This window comes from Natator depressus, chromosome 1 (assembly GCF_965152275.1).
Source record: "Natator depressus isolate rNatDep1 chromosome 1, rNatDep2.hap1, whole genome shotgun sequence".
In the NCBI taxonomy this organism is placed as follows: domain Eukaryota; kingdom Metazoa; phylum Chordata; order Testudines; family Cheloniidae; genus Natator; species Natator depressus.
In genome coordinates, this window is record NC_134234.1 from 188783531 (window position 1) to 188795540 (window position 12010).

A 12010-nucleotide genomic window follows, 5' to 3' on the forward strand; every position below is an offset into this window, starting at 1 on the left:
ATTTTTACATTTAATTTGGCAGTGTTTATGCTCCTTTCTATTTACCTCAGTAGGATTTGACTTCAACTTTTTAAAAGATGCCTTTTTATCTCTTACTGCTCCTTTTACATGGTTGTTAAGCCACGGTGGCTCTTTTTTTAGTTCTTTTACTGTGTTTTTTGATTTGGGGTATACATTTAAGTTGAGCCTCTATTATGGTGTCTTTGAAAAGCGTCCATACAGCTTGCAGGGATTTCACTCTAGTCTCTGTACCTTTTAATTTCTGTTTGACTAACCTCTTCATTTTTGCATAGTTCCCCTTTCTGAAATTAAATGCCACAGTGTTGGGCTGTTGAGGTGTTCTTCCCACCACAGGAATGTTAAATGTTATTATATGCTTTTATATATTATATACTTTTATATAATATATAAAATATTATAATATAATAATATATTTATATAATAATTATTATAATAATTACAAATTATTAAATAATAAAAATAAAAAATATGCTTAATATTAATAACAATAATTATAATAATTCATATATTTAAATAATAATATATTTATATATTATATGCTTTTATATATTATATACTTTTATGCTGGAATATGAGTGCCTCATCCTGTTTTACTTGAACCAATGAACTAAACAAGAGCAAGGCACTCACATTCCAGAATAAGAGTGTTCACATATGGAATTATTCAGGAATATCTGTTCCTCAACAGCTATTCCTAAATAGCTCCATATGTTAACAAGTCCTTAGAGAGTGTCCAGACTAGCCTATACTTCAAATTAATCGGTCATTAATTATCTTGAGATTAAAAAAGAACTGTGAAGATGAAAGACCATTTACAATTCCCAGCTACTCCACCCCAACATGGTCAAGTTTCCAATGAAAAACACATGAAGACTTTTTAAAAGCAAATGTTTGTGATTTGAAAGAAAATGCAAACTCTGTCCCAAAGATTCTCTCAATAAAAGTTACCTGTTAGGGAAAGTCTATTGACTACTTTGTCTCTTTGCTGTCTGTGCCTCTACTCATCCTGCTCTGTGGACACTTTATTTTTGATTCCTTTGTAAACTTGGATAGTTTTAACTGTCGATTTTCTCATGAGATGATAATTAGATCTGTGTGTCTTTCTCCTATCAGGATTTAGACTTCTCTGATCCAGCATAACTTGTCAGAAACAAAGACAAGTTTTTCAACACTGAAGTCTCTTTCCTCCAAGTTTCTGTTCGGTTAAAAATAAATTAAACAAAAGGATGGATGTGGGAGGAGGGGGTGGGGGGATCTACACCTCCATCTCCATTCTCCCTGGGATCAATATTTTTCTCCCCCAAGGCCTGGGGAACAAATACCCTGATAGCTGCAATCTGGATGCCTCAAGCTTATTGTCCCCACATGATATTCCAGAATCTCATTCTTCTAGGATCACATCTGCTCCTTTAAACACTCCGTTATGAACCACACTCCCATTTTCCATATTGCTACTGCAATTTCCACAGCCCCAGTGCCCCCCTGTGATTTAATAAGTGAAAGTCTTTCTTTTACAAATCTCTAGGAAAAGGTTTCCTCAAATAGCTTACGAGTCCTGGTGCAGACCTGCCTCTGCCCTAGCAAGTGGCAGAGGCTGCAGCGCCTTTCCCGTTCCTGAGGCGGCAGTATTCTTGCCTCCCTGTCTTACTCCGTCGTGGGAGCAGGAACAGAAAAGTTCTCTTCAGCAGAGCATGGAATAGCCTCCCGTGGGAACGGATGGAAAGTGAGATTAAGCAGAAGAAAGGGAAGAGGAAAAAGGAGGCAGTGAGTCCTTTTTTTTTCTTCTTTTTAAGTGGGAGGAGAGAACGAAATGGTCGGGCCATTATGACTAGCTTAAGTGGAGCCTTGCCAATAAGAAATCCTGCCCTGTTCCTATTACATCCAGACTTCCAGGGCTCACATAGCTCATAGCAAGGTTACTAGTGGTTTAACCAAGGAGAAGCATGCTTTTGGCTCAGCTAGCATGCCTGCTTTTTATGGACTACCAAGGTCCCAGTCCAGCTATAGTAATATGTCAGGCGCACATACACCTGGCTAAATTCAGGCAGGCATCAGAGAGTGATGCAACGCTGACTTTCATTGACCTGCACCTGCTTTACACCATGTCTGAATTTGGTCCAGCGAGTCCAGACTCAGAGTGGAAGACCTCTCCAACTGGTTAAGCCATTCTAGTTTGCAGCCATCAGCTGGCAGATGCTCTGCAGTTAATTAACTTATTGTAAGCGGATAGTTACTGTAAACCACATGGATGAAGGGAATTACACTATCCATGGTAATCTAACTGGGGGCGGGGGGGGGAACTTAAGAAGTAAGAGACATTCCCTATTGTGGTTTACAAAGGAAGAGGGTTATTGTAGAGGTGGAGGGGCAGGCAATTATGATGTATGAGTAACACCGTGTTTTTTTAAGGAGGCAACAAGATTGGGGGAAGGGGGAGGATCAGGGTGAAATTTAAGATGCATCATGCAAAATAATATTTCTTGATTCCAGCCCTTAGCCTCCACCTCCTCTGCCCACCCCCAGAACATTTTTAGGAGAGATTGTACAACCTGGCTGGAAGTGGGAAATTCCTTGGGAACACAACATTGGTAATGGTCTGATAAAACAGCTTGCTCAGCAGCTGAAAGCTTGCGAGGAAGGACAATTGCAGGAAGATGTTAAATTGCAGCCTTATCTCTAACAGCCAGAAAGATTAACACAAAATATAAGCAATTAAATAAAATCATAACAGTACATCCTTTAAAAAGCGACTTTCCAACCATTTCTACTTCCCCCAATATCAGAGATAAAAACCTGCTGTAAAAACTGCCAGACTTATGGGAATTGGAGGTGGAGAGTCAAAAAGCCAAAATGAAACCGCATTTTTGGCTGTTTCAAAAAAGGTCCCGTTTCCCCCCCACCCCCAAATCACAGAACATGCCAGGGAATTGCTGGCACTTGCTCTCTGTCTGAGAGCAGCAGCTGATGTTTCTCTTCAGTCTGCAAGGGCTTCAGTCCACTTAATTTTGATCGTGAGAAAGAAAAGGTTACCTCCTATTTGACTGGGTCACGGGGGAGTTTGCACCCTACGGGCCAAACTCCTCCATGATTTACAGTCAGTACAAGCCTATCACAGTCAGTGGCGTTGCACATGAGAATCTCTGGCAGAATTTGGCCCAATTAGTGTAAGGAATAAAAGTGAGTGTAAGGAGTATGGTAACTAAGAGTCTTCTTCCCAGCTCTACATGCCTCTCTTAATTAAAGACAGAGTTAGCGGAAGAACCCCCGCGAGGGAATAATACCCCTTAGCTCTTATATAACACTTTTCATCAATAGACCTCAAAGTGCTTTACAAAGGTGGTCAGTATCATTCTCCCCATTTTACAGATGGGAAAACTGAGGTCTAGAGAGGTGAAATGACTTGCCTAAGGTCACCCAGCAGGCCAGTGGTGAGCCAGGAAGGAGAACTCAGGTCTCTTGAGTCCCACTCCATGGCTAGGATTCCTGTGTTCTGTTCCCCCACACTGCCACTGACTAGTTGACTTTGAAACTTTTGGCAAAAAACGTAACCTCTCCGTAGCTAATACACTAATCTTTGTGAAGTGCTCTGAGTTCATCAAAGGGAATACTTGCCCTATGCTAACCATGGAGAGAACCAATGCAGCCAAATTAATTTGGTCAACCCTAAACCTTTCTGGCATTTCAGGCTGCCCTCTTTCTTGCCTCATGCTTTCCCCCAGCTTTCTGCCATCTGAGCCTGCCTCTGTTCTAGCACTTATAAAAATGTAACACAATAAAAGAATACCTGCTTGGACCCGCTGGGAATCAGATTCAACCGCTCCCCCCAACCCTCACCACAGTGCTTGTGCACTGGCTATGAACTGAGGTCAAGGACCTACAGGCTGTATTCGATCATGAAGGGAACACAGTCATGCACCGCCCTCCAAATCTAGAAGGTACAGTCACTTATTTACCCGCTAGCTTTCACTCATGCTCTGAACAGAAGAAAATGGGAGATAAATGTGTTCAATGAGTCTGCTTTCATGCATAACCTAATTTCTCTCAGCCAATCAGCTGGGAGACTACATCATCTCCTCTGATCAGGGTATGTGTTCCTTTCTACAGTACACAGAGCCCAATGGTCCATATCTTGCGGAATGCTCAGATATATCACACACTCTCACCCGAGTGCAACCTCTTTACCTTTGCTCAGCTACAAGCTTGTTCTTTGCAGATACTGTAGTAGCATAGACAAAAGGGGGGAAAAGTTGCATTTAACATCCTGATATTGAAACAACTTAAGGGAGAATAAAACTCATAACTGGTATCATTGCATTGAGGAAGGACAGAAATACATTTAAATAATTGTCTGTGGTTTGAAATTAATAATATTTTAACCAGACATAGCTAGTTGATAAGAACATAAGAGCAGCCATTCTGGGTCAGACCAAATGTCATCTAGCCCAATATCCTGTCTTCTGACAGTGGCCAATGCCAGATGCTTCAGAGGGAATGAACAGGACAGGTAATCATCAAGTGATCCATCCTCCCCAGCTTTTGGCAAACAGAGGCTAGGGACACTTCAGAGCATGGTTTTGCATCCCTGCCCATCCTGGCTAATAGCTATTGATGATCCTGTGCTCCATGAACTTATCTAGTTCTTTTTTGAACCCTGTTATAGTCTTGAACTTTACAGCATCCTCTGGCTAAGAGTTTGGTGAAGAAATACTTCCTTTTGTTTTAAAATGGCTGCCTATTAATTTCATTTGGTGACCCCTAGTTCTTGTGTTATGTGAAGGAGTAAATAGCACTGCTTCCTTATTTACTTTCTCTACACCTGTCACGATTTTATTGACCTCTATCATATTCCCCCTCAAGTCATCTTTTTTCCAAGCTGAAAAGTCCCAGTCTTATTAATCTCTGAAGCTGTTCCATACCCCTAATCATTTCTGTTGCTCTTTTCTGAACCTTTTCCAATTCCAACATTTTTTTTTGAGATGGGGTGACCAGATCTGCACACAGAATTCAAGATGTGGACATACCATGGATTTATATAGAGGTAATATGATACTTTCTGTCTTATTATCTATCCCTAGCTGAACTGTCTGGGGTCCATTCGGTGAATTAGATTAGGAATGCTTATTTAAAAATGTTTTTCTAACCCCACTGAGCCTTTTTTCTCCATGGATCCTCAGCGGCATGATCCATTTAAGCCAAGAGAGCCAGATCCTGAGATGGCATAAATTGGTGCAGCTCCACTGAAGACAAAAGGAGCAATGCTAATTTACCCAGCTAGGGATCTGGGCTAAGAGTCTATGGTCTGTAAACCCAGAAACCATGAAGGAAAGAAGAAACCAGATGGGATGGGGAAAGCTTGAGTCAGAACCCATTGAAATGAGAACAATTGCAATGAAAGCCATTTCTTAGCCTGGTCTTTGAGATGCCTCATTCTCAAGGTGTTTGGCTCTCTGATTTCTTCCTTCCGCTGATGTTTTTTTGGCCAGTTTTCCAAATGGCATGCCTTTGTGAGTCAACACCACCATTTCTAGCATCAGATTTCCCATGTTTAGTACTCGGTCTTGGCCAGATGGAAGACATTCACCTACAAAGCCAGAGGCTGCTAGAAATGATGGGGTTTGACTCACAAAGGCAGGCTTTTTCCTCTCACTCAGTATGAAATAATGGCCTAGCATGATTGTCAAGACAGTGGTTCTCATACTTGCTCATAGCATGCAGCACATCTTAATGCCCTTAGGATCAAGGATGCCTTGACTGACTCAGAGTCCTTCCCTCCCATTCATGATCATGTAACACCCTTGTGGTAATTACAGCAACTGCTTACATGGAAAGCATTTAATATTTTAATACAGTTTAGCAGCTGTTGTCCCAGCTAACACCTTGTGAGTAAGCCTGCTCCCTGTGGGCCAAGGATTAGAGTTTGGGAACAGAGCTCATCAAAAAATTTCTATCCCATGAGAAATTCAGATATTTTTACATTTATTTTCCATCTCAAATCAGGATGAAAAGTTGAACTATTGACATTTGTTGCAGGATGAGAATTAAAAAAATGTTGATTTGGAAATGTTGATACACTAGATTTTGGGTCGGTTCAACATTAATCTATGTTTGCTTGCGATGCTACGGGTGCCCCCATCTCCCATTTTCCTCTATTGGCAAAAGGAAGCCAAATTAAGATTGCACAGGCACCCTTCATTCTGCCATTTCCTAACTTCAGAGTGCTTGGCTTTGCAATTTTAATAGTGTTCTTTTAATGTAATGTGTGTGTGATAAATGCTAAATATAAATCACTCATTTATTTTTTAATACCTCCTTGTGTTTCCTCTCTCTGCAGCCATCACTTGTTCTTGATGCTCTTGATCTTACGGCAAGCGCGCAGAGAAAAGCACCACAGTCAAAATGAGGCATAGACTCCATACAGGATCAGGTGCTTCAGAGGAACACTACAGTAGGCAGACACGGGATAATCTGACATCATGAAGGTCTCATCCTAAACTACAGTACAGAATGGTTACCACCCTGAAGTATGAAGTTTTTTCTCCTTTCCACAATTATTTGTTAGCATGAACTATAACAGTTCTGGCTATTGTCATTATCTGTATAAATGTCCTATACCTCTTTCAATCTCACTGCATTCTTGGTTTCAACATTATCATGTTGCAATATGTTCCACAGTCTAATTATGTGTTGTCTGAAAAAGTATCTCTCTCTCAGTTTTGAATTTATCACACTTTATTTTCATGTAACATCCCTTGGCTTATTACACAGGGAGAACAGAACCTACTCTCTACCTTCGTTAGGCCATTTATTATTCTATATATTTTTATCATGCCCCCTCTTGCTCATCTTTTCTTCGGTGAACAATCCCAATCTTTTCAATCTCTCTTCATATCAGAGTCTTTTCATACCTCTAATCATTTTCAGCTCCCTTTAATTCTGCAACGTCCTTTCTGAGATGGGGTGACCAGTGCTGCACATGAGGCAACACCATTGCATATTCTAACACCGTGGGGTTTTTTTTTTTTGTTTTACTTCAGTTGCACATTGACCAGCGGTCTTTACTGAGTTGAGGTGATACAGTCAATTTAGTACACTGCAATATGTATGAGCAGTTTAAATTTTTTCTTCCAATCTGCATTATTTTACGTTTATCAACACTGAACTTCATCTATCATATTGTCCATTCATGTGAGTCCCTCTGAAGTTCTTCACAATCTTCTCTGCACTGCAACTAAGTAATTTTGTGTCTACACTATCTACCACAACCTCTACCTTCAGATACAAGATCTCTGACTCCCCGTTATAGATTTTGTTAAATATGCCAGCCCAGAAGTCTCAAACCGTGTATGTCTAAATTTAGGCTCCTGAATCTGTATTTAGACACCTACATGAAGGTGGCCTGATTGTCCAAGGTGCTTAGCATCCGCAAATTCCACTGAAGTCAATGGGAGCTCCAAATACTCTGACTCTAAAAAACCAAGACGCTTTTATTTACATGCCTAAATACAGATTCGGATTCCTAAATTTAGGCACTCCAGTTTAGATATTTTGTGTAAAATTTTCAAAAGCATCTCAGTGACATGGGATCCTGAATCCTATTTTCAAAAGCACCTCAGTTGCTTTTCAAAGTATTACCTTTTATCCTTAAGCTATAAGAAAGTTGGATCCTGGAATGCAGAGAGAAGAAATAACATGAAGGCTACGGGGCTGTTAAAAATTGTGTACCAAAGTGCTTTGAAATGCGTTTGTGTTACTACAATATTTAAGAAAGTCATAATATAAAGAAACCTATAATAGCTCCTTTCTCCCACCTGTTGTTGGTTTGATCTATTGAGGATGTAAGCTCTTCAGGGTAAGGATTTTCTCTTCCTATGTGAATGTACAGCACCTAGCATAAAAGGGCCCCCATGTAATGTTGATGAGGACTCCTAAGTGCTACTGTTAGACAAATAAAACAGTAATCTGCATGGTACTGAACTGAATCTAAGACCTTGGCTATCAACATGATCGTATGAGAACCGGAATTTTACTCTTTTCATAAAGACCTTATGCTAACATCACATGCAAGGTATTTTAATACAGTAAGTGTCCTATTTATGGAGAGATTTCTCGCTAACAAGTAGGTAAAATTCTTATTCTTTGTTCTCACTTTAATTGAGCAAAACACACAATAGATACATCTGTTTTGCTTATTAGTTTGCATTCATGCATACTCATCTGAATGTGGAAACATGCTTCATTTGAACTCTGTACCTCAATAGACAATTTTTCCCCTTGTAATTTTTAATACCTTTTTATTCTAAAATAATCTCTGCAGATTCCCATGACTGCAAGCCAAATCTTGCATAACCCATTGGATGAAAAGCCCGTTTTATGGGTCAAAGTGACTTAGTTCAAATCTTTGAAGGGTTATTTTTTAGAAGAAATTCTTTGTAACGGGCCCCATGACTTCTATTCTTAGTGTCAAAATTAATCATTATTTTTTGGTACTTAGAGAGATAATCCACATTTAGAAAAAAAACATTTAAACAACTTTCAGTTTGAGCAGCAAAACATAACATACAGTAAAGAAAAATTCAGTGCAATAATTTTTGCCTGTGTACTAAATGGAAAGGAGCCAAATGAGGACCATATAGTCAAACCTTTTTGAACTTTATGGGATGTTTAACCTTCAGTATCTGGATGCAAGCCTTCCCACTACAGTTTTGGTTCTGACTGGACTGATTATTTGGTGACAACTCATCTGACAGAGATCTCAAACAGCTAGAACAAAGAAAACCTATTCACATGAATGTATCTCGGGGGGTTTTGCTATTCAGGATCAAAACCTCATGAGATTGCTTCATTAAATTACAGTGCCTTCCAATCCAGATCAAACGTGAACCATAGCCCACCCCACTGCAGCCAAATTAAAATATTGCCCTGAGCAAAGCATTCCTCTGTCAACCGCTGAACCTGCTAGTATGACACAAGAACTTGAAATGTGTGACAAATGAGATGTGGAACATCTGCAGGGGTTCTGCATGCCACCCTATATTACAGATTATATTTAACTATAAAACATGTTTTCGATTACATTTTCTTACTGTGTGAATTAAATAAACTAGTTCTATTTTGTGGAACCATAAACCCCATCCCAATACGGGTCATCAGCAAGGTCACAGACCTTAAACACAGGCCCCTACGCTTGAGCTAAGGATTAATTTATCTTCTCTGGGCACTGGGCACGAGAGGGGGATGTGACACACACTTTGCTTGTGGGTTACACAGTTATCTGTTAGACAGCAGTAGAACATTGGGGGTTAGGAGCCCACAAGCCTGAGTCAGCTAATGTGTGTAATATCCTGCAAAATTCACTAGATTTGAGAGCTCTGGATCCTGGTTATGAGAAGAGGCTACTGACACTGTTCAGTGAAGTATAGAGAGAAAAATTACTGTACCTTGAGTAAACCACAGGGACTTCGGTATGGTTCTGTGAAAACAAAGCAGCAACAGGAAGTCACAGGGGCTCCTCTGGAAATAAAATACAATAGCAGAAGCAAAGTTAAGATTAAATACGCTAACAGCTATCCTCCTGAGGGGGAAAAGGTGGCAGCTCTTGGGAGTGAGAAGACATACTCTAGTGAAGACATTTACCTCTGTCTACAATATAGTTCATTCGAAGCAGCCAGCACCCTGAATAGCCCCACGCCACTTGCTTCCCTTCTGGACTTGTGGCCCCGTAGCACCATGCTGTCTAGCACACTCCCCACTCAGAAGATGCTCTGGCTCCCAGAGCTAGCTCCACAGAGAAGTGGTGTGTGTGTGTAGGAGAGAAGGAGTGGGACTTAAGGAATATGAGAAAACATCTGCCTTAACGAGGGCTGGATTTCCAATTAGGCATATGCTTAGGGGCACCAGCATTCTAGGGGTGCCTAAAAAGTGGGTTAAAAGTTTCATTTTTTACAGAAAACATGAAGGTCAGCTGTAGGTGGGGGGAGAGGGGAAGCTAAAGCTGCTGTGTGTAAGGGCACATAAGGTGGAAATCCAGCCCTGGCCTTGACCTCAGGATTTTTGCGAGAATGGGGAAATTGGTTAAAGAAGGTTGAGAGCCACGCATTTTGTTTTGGGGGGGCAGTAGGGTGTATAGGATTTCTCAGACTCTAAGGACAGTTTGTGGCATCACAGCCAATGGTGCCCCAAGTGCCACAGGCACAAACAGCACAACTGAGGAAGTTATAATAAAGCACACAGAGTAAGAACAGAAAGCTGGTACCTGTCCAGTGTGGAGACAGGCTATGATTTACTGAGACCCACTGTTTCCCATAAAGCAGATCAGTTCTTACATTATGGAAGATTTATATGAATGAATATATCTTCCCCAAAATGGCAGAAAGGAAGCTGAGGAAGAGGAGGAATTCACCCCAAAGGAAAAGCTCAGGCTTTTCAGTCTCTTTTGAGGTAGATTTTTAGGACAGCAAATGCCTCTCCGTTGCTACTGCTCTGAAGACTCCAGCCAGAGGGACCCTCAGAACAGCACTCCCAGCCTCTGCCCCAAAAGCAGGGAGTGGAGGCTGAAGATAAGATTGGTTTTAATTTTTTAAAGGAAAAAAAATTAGAAGTCTGTATTACTTTGTTAAACAAGTATTTCACATGTAGGATTCTACACACTCACCAGTGCTTGTTTATTCTGTATGAGCAGTGCAACAGCTAACTTATTTTTAGTGAGGGTCTTTGCCTAAGCAATCTTTTAGGTTTTCACAGCTACTTTTCATCCAGGCACATCCTGAAATGTCTTACAAACTATCACAGGACATGCTCTCTTTCTTTCTTTCTCTCTCTCTCTCTCTCTCCCTCCAATGGTACAATGAATCCAATCCTAAATAAGGCACCTAGTTGTCCTCCTTCCAAGGTATAGAAATCCAAATCAAAGTCTTCCCTTTTATGGGCAAATAGACCCCAAAGTAAAAAGCCAGCACACTTTATAGTCCAAGCACAATTCCCTTCTTCCTTTGATTCTAATCTTTCCCAGGAACCAGCCACTGCCTTTCTCTTCCTCCTTTTATGCATAGCACCTGGGCCTGAGAGGATAATGAGCCCCAGCTACATTTTCCCCAAGCTACTTAACCACACCTGGTTCCAGGCCTGACAGAATTAAAGGTGTTTTGGTCTTGCCTCCAGCTATGGGGCCACTGTTCAGGCCCCATACCCTTCTCAAGACCAAGAGCAGTGGGACCGGCAGCTCCTTTATCTCCATCCGAGGGGTCTTCCGCGAGATCTCTCCGGGCTGCCGGTCTTCTACCAGGACCTCCTCCGGACCTGGAAACTCTTTGCAGCGACCAGGTCCGTGGCGGCCTCCGTGGGGGAAGACCTCCTCGCGGAGCCCCTGCTACACAACCCCTACCTCCGTGTGCAGGCGGCGGAGTCCCCCTCGGTGCGCCAGAGGTTGGTCCTGGCAGAAGTCACCAAAGTCGGAGACCTCCTGGACTACGACCGGAGAGACTGGCTGGATCCCCTGACGCTCGCTCAGCGCATGGGGCTCTCCAGACCTCATACTGCCCTGCGCGTACTTCAGGAGGTGAGGGCTGCTTTGCCACCCGCTGCTCGGGTTTACCTCGACCGGGTCCTGCGAGAGGGCGCGCCCTGCCCACCCTCCACCCCAGGCCCTCCAGACCTTTTCATCGGGCCCCTGCCCCGTGGACCCAACCGACCCCCCCGCCCCTTCACCGTGAGCCGGCTGCACGAGCTGCAGCCGGTCCGGTTCCAGACTGCGCCAAAACAACATCTCTACACGCTCGTGCTCCACACCCTTCATGTCCTCAGCCTCGCGTCCCGCCCTGACACAAAGTGGTGGGATCTCCTGCCACCTCTAGAGGGTGAGGAGCCCCGGTGGGCCAGCCTCTATTCCACCTCAGTCCCGAGGCCCGCCGGGGATATCAGTTGGCGGCTCCTACACGGGGCCGTGAGCACGGGCGTGTACTTGGCGCGGTTTACCCCAATCCCGGACACCTGC

The 12010-nt window shown here is 42.4% G+C and overlaps 2 long non-coding RNA genes across 2 annotated transcripts in view; one reads left to right on the forward strand and one right to left on the reverse strand.

Moving 5' to 3' along the window:
* LOC141984064 (uncharacterized) overlaps positions 1–9491 on the reverse strand; it is a 58959-nt gene extending 49468 nt beyond the window's left edge. The window contains exon 1 of the long non-coding RNA XR_012638632.1: positions 9459–9491. This is a non-coding gene — a long non-coding RNA (uncharacterized LOC141984064). The remainder of the gene's footprint in view (positions 1–9458) is intronic.
* On the forward strand, positions 1667–6481 carry LOC141984056 (uncharacterized). Its single transcript, XR_012638630.1, has 3 exons — positions 1667–1785; positions 4998–5059; positions 6353–6481. It is a non-coding gene; the product is annotated as an uncharacterized LOC141984056 (long non-coding RNA).
* Positions 9492–12010: the final 2519 nt, after the last annotated feature.